Below are 16850 nucleotides of genomic sequence, written 5' to 3'. Positions count from 1 at the left end.
TATCTAATCTCCTCACTTTTACATAGGCTCTGGCTGAACACTAACTACTATGTCTTCTATTAAAATATTTGTTCACAATTCTATATTTAAAAAATTTTGCTGAGTTGCTGAACTTCAGTCTGTAACATCCAAATTAAGAGGCAGAAAGCAATAAAACCATGTTTGCAAAATTATTCCTTCAATTTATTTACTTTATTCATAATTTATTTATTTTAGGTGTGTGTGCATCTATGTCTATGCAACACATGTGTGTCTGGTGCCATTGGAGAGTAAAAGATGACATTGTGTCCCTTGGGACTAGAATTATAGACAGTTGTGAGTTGCCATAGGGCTTCTGGGAATTGAACTCAGATCCTGTGGAAGAGCAGCCAGTGTTCCTCATTGCTGAGACAACTCTCTAGGCTGTACTTGCTAAAGTCTTAGTGAAATAATTTTCACTTTATATATTTATATATGCATATATATTCAGAATATTGATTAAATAATATAGAAGTAGAATAAGGACAGTTTCAGACTTACAAAATCTCTGGCATTCTTTCCAAGGAAGTTACTCAAGGATGTGAACTACAAAGAAAATAAGTTATCAAAAAATGCATGGAACTGGTACCTAAAGGCTCCATCCAGAACTGAGGCAAAGGGAATCCTGAAGTTGCTTTTATCACAAGATGAGAGATGTGAGCAAACACAGAGACACACCAATCTACATGAAATCAGAGGACCCAGCACTCTGAGAAAAAAGTCTCTAGAAGAAAATGAAACTGAATGGCAAACTATATGAAGTTATTATAAAACTGTAAAGTTAGTGATCTCTGCCAAGTAAATGAGTCCGATGGCAAACCCGGTTCTAATTTCAGCATAATAAAAATTTGTGTAAGAAAATAAATTATTCTACCGCAGTCAGTTAAGTAAAAACAATGCTCCCAAAGCTATAGTCATTATACTCAGGATATTAGTCTACCTGGATGGAGAACATGGCAAAGACAGAACTGGAGTGTTGAGTCCTCAGCATTTTATTTTCAGATGAAAATGCAGTTGGTGAATTTTCTGATTAAATAAATAGTGGGGTGAGAGTACTAGTGCCAGAGAAACAAGTAAGAGTTGAATGTGCTTGAGTCCAAAGATTTAAAAGGCAAGGATGGATGGGGAGTGCAACCCAAGACTGGCTCTTAGAAGCCATCCTGTTAAGTTGTGTGTCAGCTTGCAAAACACTTCTTCAATTATTGTTGAAGATGTTTGAAAGTTGGACAGAGGATAGAACTCAGAGACCGAGTATTTGCCTCTTATGCACAGAGCTTGGGGTTTAATCCTCAACACAGAATAAAATTGAAGTTATTTTAAGTGGAATAAAACTAAAATTGGTGCTTAGAATTAATAATAGTAATAATAATGATATTTTATTGCAAAAATAAATTTGCAACATCTAATTTCCAAATAAGTTCTTCAGACTCCTGGCACTGGGGAATTTTTATTTCCTTTTGCAGCCTTGTTAGAATTTGCTTTCTGTTGCTATGATAAACAACCTGAAGAAAAGCAACCTAAAAAGGATAGCATTTACTGAAGGCAAGGATGTAATGATTTTACAAGACCCAAGATACATGATAAATGGGTATTTTATTGGGGAACAACTTACACAGAAAAATACAGAACCACCACAACATTTCTCTGCCTTTTTGATCTGATCCGAGACCCAAGAGAAAGACCTTGCAAGAGATACCATATCTCACGCTTTCCTCTTTCAGCACCTGAAGCCACATTCAAAGGGTTGTAGCCACTAACCCAAATACACTGACAAGAATAGATGCCACCACTACATTTCCCCTTTTAGTCTAAAGAAGAAGGGTTTAAGCCTGATGCAAAAACTATACACATTGATAACAAATATCAAGTATATTCCAGGAAACGGAAAGGTAAACATACATGAATTAAAACCTATTACTGGCAAGAGCAACATTGAGCAATAGACACCTACTACATGTCCAGTATCAGGGTAAAGGCATGACAGAGATTACTGTGATAGCAGTCCTAATCAGGAAAGTCTAAATCTTGTACCTCTAACACAAATACACTGACAAGAATAGATGCCGCTCCAATTTATTTCAGCTCCCATTTTACAGTACATCATTGTGGGAAGCCAAGGTAGGAACTCAAGACAGAAACTGAGGCAGAGACCATGAGAGAATGCCACTTACCTGGCTTTCTTCTCTTGACTTGCTCAACTACCTTTTAAAATGCATACCTGCCCAGGGATTGCCCTGCCCACTGTGGGCTGGGCCTTTCCACATCAATCAACAAACAAGAAAATGACCCACAGACACATTTACAGGCCAATCTGATGGAGGCAATTCATCAATAGGGATTCCATGTTTTCAGGTAGGTTCCTGTCAAGTTGAGAAGAAACAACTACAAATCTGAAATGTCTTGTTCCAACACCAAACCTTTGCTGAGCCCTGCAAAAGGGTTGAGTGCTAATTTGTCAAAGTCCAAATATGTGTGGCAAGGACAGACCCAGGGGGGAAGGGACCTCTCAGGACAAACCAGGGACAGTGGAAGACCTGAAGCTCAAAGAAACAAGAAATTGGTTTAAGAGTCCTTCATTGAATGGGATAAAGCTCTTAGCACCAACTTCAGTATCTCTGCTGTAACCAGATCACACTCCAAGGTGATATCAGCCTCGGAGTAGATCCCTGTGGGTGAGAGAACAAGGGCAACAAAGCATGGAGGAAAGAGGCAATGTTTCTGAACCAGATTTCCACTATCAGATAAACTACCTTACTTAGTTATTTCACTCTTTCATTTCACACACATACGACAGGTCTTCAGGGACCCTAGCAATCTCCTTCATGAGTATCCATTGATATTTTATGTAAATATTGATTTACTGAAAACAATAAATCAACACATCCACTCTCCAATCTAGACTTACCCTAATCAAGTCCTGAAGGTTTTGTTTGTTTGTTTGGTGGTTTTTGTTGTTGTTTTCTCCTTTCAACAAATAGAAACAAAGCTACCTGTAGGGCTTCTCTGTTGTCTATAATGCAATACTTACATGCATTGTGAGCAACCACATCAGAGAAGAGGCCATTCAGGGCCTGCAGCTCACTGGTACTTCATTGAAACCTGTGTTCCAGATCTATGCATGTGTCAATGAGAATGTGGTTTGGGTTATTAATGATTCTGCTTTATAAGTGATCTTAGGATTTTTTAAATTACTTGACATATATATATATTATATATATATATATATATATATATATATATGCATGCATTATACCCTCTACTCTTCCCATCTCTTCCACTGTCACCCCTCTTCTCAATAACTCCCCCTTCTGTTCTCATGTCTTCATTTGTGTATGGTCACTGAGTAGAGCATGTCCCTTGACTGAGAATGGGTGGGGATTATTCAGTAGAGCTAACTCAATTGCTCCATTATCAGGGGCCACACCACTGAAGAAACTGACATCTACTCCCCTAACAACCTAGTGAGGCCTCATGTTCCCTCTCTCTACCTGCAGCGAAATGAGCACAATCTTGAGCAGGTCTTGTATAGATAACTATAGATGCACTGAGTTCCTGAGTGCAACTGCTGTGTTGTTTGGCTTTTTTGTTGTTGTTGCTGATGCTGTTATTTTTATAAGCAATTTTGATGGAGACAGAGGTCCACCATAAAAATCCTTTCTGTCATTACATGGACTAAAGCCAAAGAGGATCATGGGAGTAAGAGCACAGGCAGAAAGCTTTTGTTTCAATATAACTGATGCTCTATCAAAACACGGATATCTATAGCTGTGAAATACATTCTCCTGGTTTCTTTTAGAGTTGCCTATCTGAAGATATGACAGAAGACTGGACCAACAGGGAGTCTTGGTGTTTCTTTGAGCACTGGAATATGCCTCTGCTTTGCTGGGGATGTGCATGGAAGCTTGGAGCTGGCTTCATCTCACTGCCAGTACTCTAAAAATTTGGCACAGTGTCTTCCTGGGAACTTTCTCAGACCATTCATCTTGAAGTACTTATAAAATCTCTCACATCTGGGTGTTAATGACAGATATTTGGTGTTGCCTCAAATTAGAAAATTGAACCAGCTAAGGAGCTTCCTGCCCTGATTTATGGAAGGGTCATTGTGAGTCAGAAGGTTTCATCCTGCCTCTGTTAAGACTGAGATGTCCTATTTGCAGAGTCTGATAACTCACGAAAAGGTAATCACAAAGTCTGTGTGTTTGGTACTTAACACAGAGTAGGCAGCTAAATTATTGCTTTTCATTGACACTTCATAAAAATATCTGAATTCTTTGGAAACTTATAAAAAGGTTGGGTATTTTTTGAAGAACCAATGTTAAAAACTTAGAAGGCAAATTATAGTCAAAGTTGCTTAAGAAATGGGAAGGCAAGTCTAGGCACAGACGACACTTTCAGGAAGAATCTAAACCGTAGGCAAAGTAACCCACATAAATATAACCACTGTACAATACCCAGAGCTGGTGCCTGGTGCAATACCCAGGTCAAAGAGGATGTCATAAATACTGTTCATTTGGCATCAAAAGCAGCCCCCAGTGGCCTCTTCAGGATCATATGTCCATCATGAATCACCTTTGGCCTAACTCATTCAATTAATAGGCCTTGCTAAGTCATTTTCACTCCCTTCCATACTCACTGGCACTGTGACCTTCAAAGATCTGAGTTAACTAGGAAAGAATTGAGTACAGAGTTATGTAAGTGCTGTGTTGATTGTTTTGTGTTATTTAAATAACTTGGCAAGTTTGTATATAGATCATGGTAGTTGCTTCCAAACAAATAAGCACATGATAGACTGGAGAAATTCTACTCTGTAAATTTGACTCTATTTCGGATTCTAAATATTTAACCTTGTTTTTTCAAGAAATAACCAACCTTTTCATAAGTTTCCAAAGAATTCAGATATTTTTGTGCAATTTCAGTAAAATTCTACTCTATCTTTATTATAAAATAAAAACAAAAAAAAAGATTTTATGGTTGTAGATGGGTAAAAATGAAAATAAATGACTTAGCTGGGTGTCCGAGTTAGCTTTCTGTTGCTATGATAAAATCATGACAAAAAACAACTTGGGGAGTAAATGGCTTATTTCTGCTTGCAGATTAGCATCCATCATCCAAGGAAGCCAGGGCAGGAGGCCAAGACAGGAGGAACCTGGAGGCAGGAACTGAAACAGAGACTGTGGAGGAATATTGTTTACTGGCTTGATCTCCCTGGCTTGCTCAGCTACTTTTCTTATTGACCTGCTGTGAGCTGGCAACACGTAGAGTGGGCTGGGCCCTCCTGCATCAGATAGCGACTCATAAAAGGTGCCACAGACATGTCCCCTGATCAATTCCATTGGGGCAACTCCTTAATCGAGGATCCTTTTCTCCCCAGTTTGCTCTTATTTGTGTTAAGTTTATAAAAACTAACCAGCACACCTACAATCTCAGCACTTGGCAGGTGGAAGGCTCTAGGGTCCAAAGCCGTCTTCAACTACAGAGAAAATTCAAAGGTTGCCTAGGCTAAGTGAAATGCTGAAGGAGTGATAGGGGGAGGAAGGGAGAGTGTAAAACAACTATGTTTTTATTTTTAGGCTTTATGCCAGTGGTAATGTTTTGCAAACAGAGACTTGCTCTGTGGTGGCAACTGGATCATCTGAAACATTTATACTGCCTTAAAAATACATATAAAGAATATTTTCTATTTTGTATATTTTTATAAGCTACATGATATTTAAAGCTGACTCATTATTTTTCTAATAAAAGGAATTGTCAGCAATGGCAACAATATTAACTTGCATTCTTTGTCATATCATAGAGAAAAGTCCATATTAGTTGATCTTTGGCTTTCTTTCTTATGTTTCAATAGCTTAAAGTCACAGATTGGGACTATATTAGCTCCTTTATACAAAACTCAATATATAAAACCAATGTGAATGAATGTTGAAAAGTGTGATGGCTATTCTTGGTTGTCAACAACTTGACAACATCTGGAATTAACTAAAACCCAAAAGTGGAATGGAACACCTGTAAGGGATTTTTGCTTAATTTGAAGTGGAAAGATCCACCTCGAAGATGGATCTTTGAGTTGGGATGACTCACCTTCAATCCAGATCATTTGAATTGAGAACACCCACTTCTAATCTGGGCCACAAAAGAAGGACAAGCAAGCCTTATAAAGGACATGGGAAAAAAAGAAGCTTCACTCCTTTCCTGCTTACTCTTGCCTTGCTACCAAGTCCATTTCTTTATTGACATCAAAGCCTACACTTTTGGGTTTCTGGAATATACTAAAGATCAGCTGAGATATCCAAGCTCATGGACTGAGTAACTACTGGATCCCTGGACTGTTCATAGGTAGTAACTATTAGATTAGCAGGACTATAGCCGGTAAATTATTCTAATGAAGCCCATTTCTATATATAAAGAGATTCATTCTATAAATCCTTTTGCTTTAAAGATCTCTGACTAATGAAAATAGTCAAGCCTACATTTTCTCTGGCGTACATGCATTTCCTAGCACCTTGGAGGAGAGAATGGAGAAGCTGCATTTATAAAGCAAAGAACATTCAAGACAACATCACATAACCTGAGTTATGTGATGAACAAAGAGTCCCTTACAGTACCTGATGCTAACCAAACCCTGCATTTTACAAATAAACATGGTGTATATTGGAACTAAGAGGTTCTGCTGAATTTTGTTGCATCTTTTAAGTGCAGAGAGCCAAGTAACCTATGAATAGCCATGCTTTGAGTTCTCCTTTTCCTATGTTTATTTCTTTTATATTTTTCTCCTGTCTTAAATGCTACAAGACTCAAGTCTTTAATGAATAAAGAAGCGCATGAACACCCTTGCATTATTCAGATTTTCAAATGACTGTTCTGTTTTTCAGAATTTAGTATAATGTTAGCTATAGGTTTGTTGTATACTGCCTTCATTGTTTTGAGGTATGTTCAATCTATTCCTAATTTCTCCAGCCCTTTTTTCCCATGGGAGTGTTTTGAACTTCTCCAAATACTTTTCTTACATCTATTGAGATAGACATATAATTTCTGTCCTGAAAGGATTTTACACAGTATATTATGTTTATTGATTTGTGTATGTTTCACCAGGCTTACATCCCTGGGATAAAACCTAATTGGTCATAATGTATGGGCTTCCTAATGTCTATCTTGAGATCCCATTTACACCTGACATGAAGGAAAGAAACAAGAAATGTTAGCAATAATGTGGGGAAAGAGGACCCCTTATTCACTATTGATGGGAATGTAAAATAGTGAAGCCATTATGGAAATTAGGATGGAGGTTTCTCAAAAAAAATACAGAACTTCCATATGATCCAGTTGTATCACTCCTGAGCATATACTTAAAGGACTCCATATCCTGCCACAGAGACTCCTGCACATCCATGGATAGGGAACTAGATGTCAATCAACAGGTGAACTGATGATAAATTTGTTATGTAGACATTATAGAATTTTATTCACTGGTAAAGAAAAGTGAAATCATGAAAATTTCAGGAAAACCAATGGACCTAGAAAACACACGAAGTAAGAAAACTTAGACTCAAGGTAAGTCAATGACTGGGCCCATGTAGATATGAGTTTTCACAAGGCCCATGTAGATATGAGTTTTCACAATGTCTGCATGTGCATTAGCAAGATGAGCTCATGCGGGCTATGAAACCAGGAAGAAGATTGAGGAAGGGGAAAAGAGAGGTGCTAGAGAAGGGGGATGTCAGTAGGACATGTATAAAATGAAGGAAGAAAGGAGGCTGTGGGGCGGGTGGAAGAGTACAATGGTGTATTAGAAGGTTGGAGAACACATGGGGGAAGAGAATCACAAACCAATTTTTGTTTGAAACCAATGTAATGAAATTTTGTACTGTGTATGCTAATTTAAGGTTTTTGGTTTTGTTGCTGTTTTTTTTTTTTTTTAAAGATTGTAAAAACTTCCTACAGAGTATAGAGAAGGTGTTAGGATCCCATGGCAAGATTAATACTTAAGTCCATAAAGAATAGTGTTTCCCTCAACTTACCATTTAGGCGCTTAGCTGTAAACTGAAGAGTGGGAGAAAAGTGGTTAAGACACATCACTTTATATGCTGTGTAATGCATCAGCGTATGTAGGACAATGAGAAGAAATGCCCCAGCAAAATAGAACTAATTCAGGTAAAAAGCAACTCAGTGTCAACAATACCAGCCTGTGCTGTTGGTTCTCCCAAACCAGTCCTCACTACCCAGTGAACAAGCCATACATCTCCTGAACTACAAGGTCTCATCTAGATCCTTTAGACCTACACATAGCTCTTCCCAGCTACAGAACATCCATGCTATACTACAGTACATGTCCCTTTCTGGCTTACACATTTCAAATCATTCTTCAGTGCTTTTTACCTTTTCTTCTGAAAATCGCAGGCAAAGTGATGGACTTTCCTAGCATGCTCTAGGAAAGTGAAAACCAAGCAAGCAAAGCTTTGCTGGCCTGCTGTTCACTGGGAGATGTAGTTACAGTTTGCCTCCTGTATGTGATCTTTCACAATTTCCCAGAGGCTGTGTGAAGTCGGCCCTTGTGTTGTCACTGACAAGGAACCACACCCCAGAGAGTCAATGGACTTTCTCACATTTTCCATCCTCAAATTAGAAAAGTCTGCTTTAAGGCTCAGATCTTTCTTGAAAAGTTCAGTGCTTTCTTGTCAGATTCTAGCTCATTTCTGAAAAGAGAAGATGAGTGTCACACCTGTGACTGTGGCTCCAAGGGTAGCATTGCTTATAAGTGTAGAGTAAAGTGGGATCCAAACATACTGGTGTGTTTAGACATCATGGATCATGCTGAAGGACGCAATTTTATTGTTTCATTACTGAGAAGGCAGACAAACAGATAACTGTATCTGTTTCTGAAGTTTTACATGATTGTTTATATTCTATCAATTATTTTAATAATTCAAATTCTTTCCTAATTATTGTCATGAGAGAGTCTGACTAGGATATGGGAATACTTCATTCAGGAAGTGAAATTTTATTTGGTACTTTAAAACTTAAAAAATTCTTGTATGAGTCAGGGGAAGAATACACGATAACAAGAATGGAGATATCATAATAGAGGGAGACATTTTTGGTTTACAGAGAAACCAGGCACTAGGGAAATGTCTGGAGATCTATAAAGATGACACCAGCTAACTATCTCAGCAACGGAGGAGAGGCTACCTTAAATGCCCTCCCCTGATCATGAGATTGATGACTGACTTATATGTCTTCATCCAGAACTGGTGGAAGTAGAAGCAGACACCCATAACTAATCACTGATCTGAACTGGAACCCAGATGCAGAGAAGGACCAGTGAAGAGCACAGAGGTCCAGACCAGGTTGGTGAAACACACAGAAACAGCTGACCTGAAACCGGGAACTCTTGCTCCCCAGTCGGATAGCTACCACAATATGCATGTGGTAGCCACAGGGCCATGACTTTTAAGAGTTAGTTTTTCTTTTCTTTCACCATGTGGGTCCATTGTGGGCAATGAACTGAAGTCATCAGACTTGGCAGCAAGTGTCTTTATCTGCTGAGCCATCTTGTGACTTAGATCCTGGATTAAAAGGCTATTCACTTACTTGTAGCTTCCTATCTGTTGCATTAAATTATTTTGTCTCATATTATGTATAAATTTTACTCTGAAAATATCTTTGTGTGCTCAGGTGAAACTCTGTAAACCAAAATGTTATAAAAGCAAAACAAAATATCTTTGGTGAAATAAGATTAAAATTATTTACAATATCAATATTTTAAATACATTTCTTTATAAATTGAATAATTGTTTCTCATCTTGAGAATATTAACATTTACCTGGTTATTCTGATTATCCAATACAGTGTGGGACACATCTGTAGTAGAGACTTTATCTAAAACAGTCCTCAGTCAAGTGAGGAGACAGTGAGGTGGCATATGAACTTATCTGTATCAAATATACACAGCAATTTGTAGAGTATAACCTTTAGAGGAGAAATAAAGGGAACTAAAGCAAATGGAGACATGGATATAATCCACAGACTTCAAGGCTGTGAGCATGTATTGTCCTAATGACACCTCTGTTCTCCTGCCATTGCCAATTCAGTAAGGCTGAATCAGATTGCCTCTGTTCTATGCCCCCATTCTGGTCACATCCTTGTCAGCTTTTCCTTGATTCTCCTCTACTCCCCAATCTCCTTGTCCTGACTTGGAACTCAATATGTAATCTGATTCTGATTCCTACTTGAAATCTTTGTGTGACAATTTCATTGAGGGACTCGAGTTTTGGTCTACATAGATTAAGTCAATTTCTGTGATTCATCAGAAATGATTCTCTCTGACGTGGCTTGAATGTATCTACCAAAGCATATGTGCTAGCAACTGGACCCCTAAAGCAGAGGTATTTGGAAAGGGGGCTTGTTGGGAGGTACTTTGATGGCTCAGTACAACTTTCAGAGATGGGTAAAAAAAGCCATTATTGTGATCCTGGATAGGTTCCCATAAGTTACCCCCTTTCTTCCCTTCTTATCCATGTGGTGCTTTTGACAATGTTATAAAGTAGTGGATCTAAATGTCTTGGTCTTGAACTTCTCACTCTCCAGAGCCTTGAGAAAAGTCACTTTCCATTCATCATAAACAACCCAGTCTCAGTTATCCTGTTATAGTAATACAGACTAAAATACCTTCATTATCTAATTGCTCCATTCAGGTATGTCATACATCTTGAGTCTTTCAAGTTAGGCAGAAAACTTTCTACATTTTCTTCCTTATTAAATTGTACTTATGGATAAGTACAATTACTAACATATTTATTAACGAATTTCTTTCAGAACATTAGTATTTACTTATTACTACTGTTTATTATTAGTAGTACCACCAGTCAAGATAGTCATTTTTTGTCATTCCCTGAAACTGTTCCTCAACTATGTTATTGATCACTAATGAGAGAATGTAATATACGTGTGTGTGTATGTGTGTGTGTGTGTGTGTGTGTGTGTGTGTGTGTATGTGTGTATCCATTTGTGTTTCAGTACACATTCATGGGCAAGTTCATGTGTACATGTGTGAGCATGGATGTAAAGGCCAGATGACAACTTTGATTTAAAAATAAATGATGTCTCATCTTTTTTGAGATGAAGTCTCTCACTGGCCTTGAATTCATCTAGTAAAATATGCAGGCTGGTAACAATCCTCATCCACAGGTTTGTGATTCCCAGCACTGGGTTTAAAAATGTATACCACCATTCCCAGCTCTTGTCTGTTTTTACATGGGTTCTGTCCATCAAACTCAGATTCTTGTAATTGCAAGACAACCATTTTACTGGCTGAGCTATGTCTCCACAACCATATTGGAGAAAATTTAAAAGTGTGTTTTATTAAATATATTGAGAGAAAGTATGGGCTGGTGGTGGTGGTACACACCTTTAATCCCAGCACTAGGGAGCCAGAGGCAGGCAGATCTCTGTGAGTTTGAGGCCAGCCTGGTCTACAGAACAAATGCCAGGATAGACTCCAAAGTTACACAGAGAAACCCTCTCTGAAAACACACACACACACACACACAGAACACACACACACACACACACACACACACACACACACACACACACACACACACACACACACACAACACACACACACACACACAACACACACACACACACACAGAGAGAGAGAGAGAGAGAGAGAGAGAGAGAGAGAGAGAGAGAGAGAGAGAGAATGAAAGTGCATAGGATATGAACTTCAATTCCAAAGAGTTTAAAGTTTGGTGAGGATAAAGCTGTGAAAACAATCAATTATAATTCAAAGTTAAATAAAATATGACATAAAATGGAATCAGGATGTCATGAGTAGGCAGATAAAAATGTAGATAATTTAGGGGTTTATGGAATGTTTAACTGATGAACTGGCATTTGAGTTCAAACAGAGAATGAGAGTCATTTAACAAGAAAGTATAAAATATTTAAATATGTTCTATGGGGGCTGGAGAGCTGGTGCAGCCATCAGAAGCATTTGTAACTCTCGAAGATGACCTGGTTCAGGTTCCTCCTATCCAAATAGTATCTCACAAATACCTGTAACACTAATTCCAGGAGACCCAGGGTTTTCCTCTTTGAGTTCCTGCATGTAAGGGGTAGACATAGACCCTTGCAGGCTCTCCCACACATATACATAAATTAAAAAATAAATGAAATTTAAAACATTGTATGTCAGATCTGCTGAATGCTCATTGAAACTGAACAGAGGGCTTTAGGGGCTATGTGAGAAATAAGTCATACTTGAATGTCACCTTCATGCTGACTTTTATGGACACAAAGCCACCAGAATGAATGGCCTTCTTTGTGGGGTATATAGGACACTAGGGAATATCTATAACATTGAATTAAGCCTTGTCCCTTTCCAGTACATCATAAATCGTGAACACCAGTAGACTAGAGCTGTAATCCACAAGCCTCTTAGTGGCTTCTTGCTCCCTCTCCCAAACAATAAAAGACAACCAGAAGTTTTTTTTTTCCCTTGGCCTAGGATCTCTCTGAAACATCTTTGTCAAGGGCGCATCTCTTTTTGTGAGTGCTGACTCCCTTTGGGGGTGCTGTTTATCATGGCTACCACGCCCTCGTGATATTTATTTAGGCTCTGGAGATTCTAACTCTTTATGTTTATGCAGAAACATTTTAACCACTGAACATCTCCCAAACCCAAATACAGAATTTTAGCACAGTTATTAAAGGTTTGTAAAGTATTTCATGAGTGAGGGAAATTGTGTGCTTCCTTTGTAATATTTTAATTGAAATAATATTATATAATTATATCACTTCTTCCTTCTGTTTCTTCACTACAGGCCTCCTCATTTCCCTTCCCTCCAATTCCTACCTTGCCCCTCACTCTCAAATTTGATGGCTTTTTCCCTTTGATTATTACTGTTAAATATATGTATTAGTATATAAGTACAACCTACTGAGTCCATTTTTGTTGAGTGTATATGATCTTAAGGCAGATGACTTTGTGTTGGATAATCAGTGTGCTCATCCCTGGATAGGCTAACCCTCCTCGCAGCAGTAACTATTAGTTGCCTATTGTTCTTTGTCTTGACATTGGGAGCCCATGAGATTTTTTTCCCTTCTACATTATCATGCATGACTAATGGCATTGTCATTGTTCAGGTCTTGTTTATACAATCATTTCTATGAGAGATGATCTCACAATAGACTTCCCAGTGTTCTGGCTTTTACAATCATTATGCCCCACACCCTCCCTCATCCCTGACACCACCACTGTCAATGTTCCCCAAGCCATGATGCACATGCTGGAGCTATGTTCCATACAATTCCATTGGTCTTGGCTTTGTGTCCACTTTTGGTGTTCTACAATGGTTTCCATTTGCTGTAGAGAGAGGCAATAGCCACACTTATCTGTGGGTATAAGGATAATACTTACAGTGTAGTTAAGGAATTATGCTGGTTATTCAAGTAGCATTAGTAAATTCTCTTCTAAGGTCTATGACCTCACTGGGCCTCAGTTGGCTAGGTTTCTAGTGCCAGGCATGATTCCCCTACTGTTAAGTGGACCTTAAGTCTACTTAGACAACCAATGGCAGCACCACCATCTATTGCACCTTTATAGATACCGTGCCATGGGAGTCATTTAACCTGAAAGCCTCCTTTCATAGTACCAGAAAGTACTTTGTAAGGGATAGAAGCAATTAATAGTCCTATCCAGTTGTAACACCGATGAACCATTAAAATGTATGTTTCAATTTATATATGTTTTGCTGTTTTAAATTTTTGACACAGATTAAAATCCCAGTGAATCACAAAATTGAAGTAGCTTCAACTCTGCTCTTTTGTCATTTTGGTCACGGTTGTATCATTGTTTATTTCAACTCACTATTTAAATCAGGAATATACAGTATCACATTGGAGACAGATACAAACCATACTTGCAATGAGCCCTGCCATTACAAACTACCATGAAGTTACTCTCAAAAAGAAATCTATGTCTGCCGGGGGGTAACTGTATAATCTGAAGCTCTCCAAATTAGTGTTCTCATAGAATAGGATATTTGCTGAAGGATAAGTAATTACAATATGCTAATTTGAAACCTACTATGTATAATTAATACTGAAAAAGAACTGTAGCAATTATTTAGAGCTTAGACCAACAAAATACATTTTCATGAAAAATGCTTTATCACAGACATTGCTTAGAATAATCAATTTCTGGTCAGAATTTTCAAATTTTTATTTTCCGATATCCTATATTGATGTTTGTTCTTTTATCCTGCACATGGGAAGACATTCTTGACTGGAACAACCTATCCAAATATCTGATAAGCTGCAGAAATTGAAGTGTTCTCATAAACCATTTGGAGTTAACCAGGAACAATATTGAGAGAACCTAAGTTTGTGCCTAGGAATACTAATATTACATATATAAATTTTTGCATATGTACATGTATGTAAGGAGGTAGAAAGATGAAGGTATAGATCATGAAACTATAATGGGGACAAGATGGAGAAAGGAGATGATGGAGTATAACAGAATGCATGTAACATGAAAGTAGAAGGGGGACAATGGAATGAGAAGTGATAAGGGACAAGGGTGGGGGCGGGGAAGACCAGCAGGAACAAAGAATGTATGGAAATGTTGCAATGAGGCCAATAATTTTGTACATTAATTTAAGAACAGTAAAAGCTTTAAAGAGTACGTAGAGACTCCTGTCTGATTTCATCTGGTGTCAAGTGAATACCACAGCATTTGACTTGCCTCAAGGTACCTAGAATGACTAATGGACAGTACTTTGTGAAGGGGAGAAGACTCCAATGGAAACAGCCAAGCCATGCAGCTAGCAAGAGAATATCACTCATACTGTGGAAGACTACAGCAAGAATGGCATCTTTGGAGAACTCCTATGTGTTTACTTTCTATGATATGCAGGGGAAATCACAAGCTGATTGGGTAAATAAAATGTGATTTCTTCTGTCCATTTCTTTTTCCCCTTTCCTCTTCCCTGCTTCTCCTTCTTTAAAGTAGGAGGAACCAGCAAAATAGCATAGTGCATAGCTGCCAAAGAGGAGAAAAGATGAAGTTTTAAAACCTATCCCCATTCTTACTGCTATTCCAATGCACACACTAGTCTAGAGCTTTAAAATGGCAATAATATAATAAATTTAGATATGAATTATTCTGGAGCTGAATCCATTTTCTTATACCAGAAAGTGAAAATATGATAAAATTGGCCAAGTGCTATGAGATCTAGTGAACCTATTTCAAGGCAAAGAGAAAAACAATACAGTGTGCACTGACTAGCTCAACCAACCTAAAACCTACAGCACAGTCCCACAGGTAAACTACACTTGTCTGTCAATGATATAGGAGGCTGACAAGCCATCTTTATGGTTCCCGAGACCATTATATGTCTTTGATGTTCTCACTATTTACAGACATTTAAATTCTTCCTGCTTCAAGTACCTTGACAGCATATCTGCTAACATTTCCCACCTTCTTTTCTGACTGTTGGAGGTCCAGGTTTCTTACAATCAGGTTTTGACTGTAGGTGACTGTGTATACATCACCTTCACTGCTCAGGAAGCTCCAGAAAGGGGTGGGAAATATTCTACTAGTTTCTCTCCCCTTTCTCTTCCTCATGTGCCACATTCACAAGCCCACCCACACAAGCTTCATGGAGGAGGGCGGTTACTTCAGGCTCCCTTTGGCACTGTCACTAAAGATACATGCTAGGCTCAGCCCCACCAAGGGCTATAGCTAAGTGCTCTGCTGTTTCTATGCCTGTTTTACTAATGCTTAACTCAAGCTCCCCATTCTCATTGCTGTGCCAAGTTCCTGTGACATTGGGAGTGTTCTCGCTCATCTTAGGGATATAACATAAATCCCCCCAAAATCATCCCAAATCAAATTGAAAAAATAATTTAAATAGCAAACATACATAAGTTTTGTGACATTTTAATGGGGTGGTTTGACTGGGAAAACAGTTTGAGAAATGTTAGAACACAAATGTGGATCCTGATTTGTTTATATCTTGTTTCTTCCCAAAATAATCACTTTCAAATATTGTAGGAAGGATTCTGTCAGATGAGCTACAGCCACAGGAAAGGGACTACAGAATAAGTCAGGGAGGTGGGAGGGGTCAGTACAAACTGACAGGAACATTTTTCTTTAGCAATGACTACTTTGAGTAGCCTTGCTAGCTTAGCAGCCATGTAACTCTTCAATGCAGTGTCTGCACTGTATGTGAAGCATCAATCTACAGATGTTGTGTATTGCTGTGTTTATTGTTTACAGTGGGCATGGGATGCATGTTAGGTTGCTTGCCATCTTTACAGAAGCAGAAACCAAGAGTCCCAGGGAACAGCTTTAGGCCTGCAAACATTTCTGAACCTTACACCTTCACACCAAGCCTTGCAGAGATATTTTTTACAGCATAGCATACTGGTTTGTTTGTTTTTGTTTTCTTGAGACAGGGGTTCTCTGTGTAACAGTCATGGCTGTCCTGGAAATCCCTTTGTAGACCAGGCTGGCCTTAACCTCACTGAGATCTACCTGACTCTGCCTTCCAAGTGCTGGGACTAAAGTATGTACCACCTCTTCCTAAACAACACAGCACACATTTAACTATGAACTAAAGATAATGCTCCTTGTATGTATGATGTATTCATGTGTGTGTGTGTTTGTTTATATGTATGTAGGCACCCATGTGATGTGCACATGACAGTGGAAGCCCAAAGGTGATGTTGACTGACTCCCAGAACACTCTTCTCCACCAGTGCTTAGGCTGGGTCAATCTCTCTTTATCTCTCTCTCTCTTCTTTTAAAATTAATTAAATTTATTTAT

Source organism: Cricetulus griseus (genome assembly GCF_003668045.3).
Source record: "Cricetulus griseus strain 17A/GY chromosome 1 unlocalized genomic scaffold, alternate assembly CriGri-PICRH-1.0 chr1_1, whole genome shotgun sequence".
NCBI lineage: Eukaryota > Metazoa > Chordata > Mammalia > Rodentia > Cricetidae > Cricetulus > Cricetulus griseus.
This window is presented reverse-complemented; position numbering follows the sequence as displayed.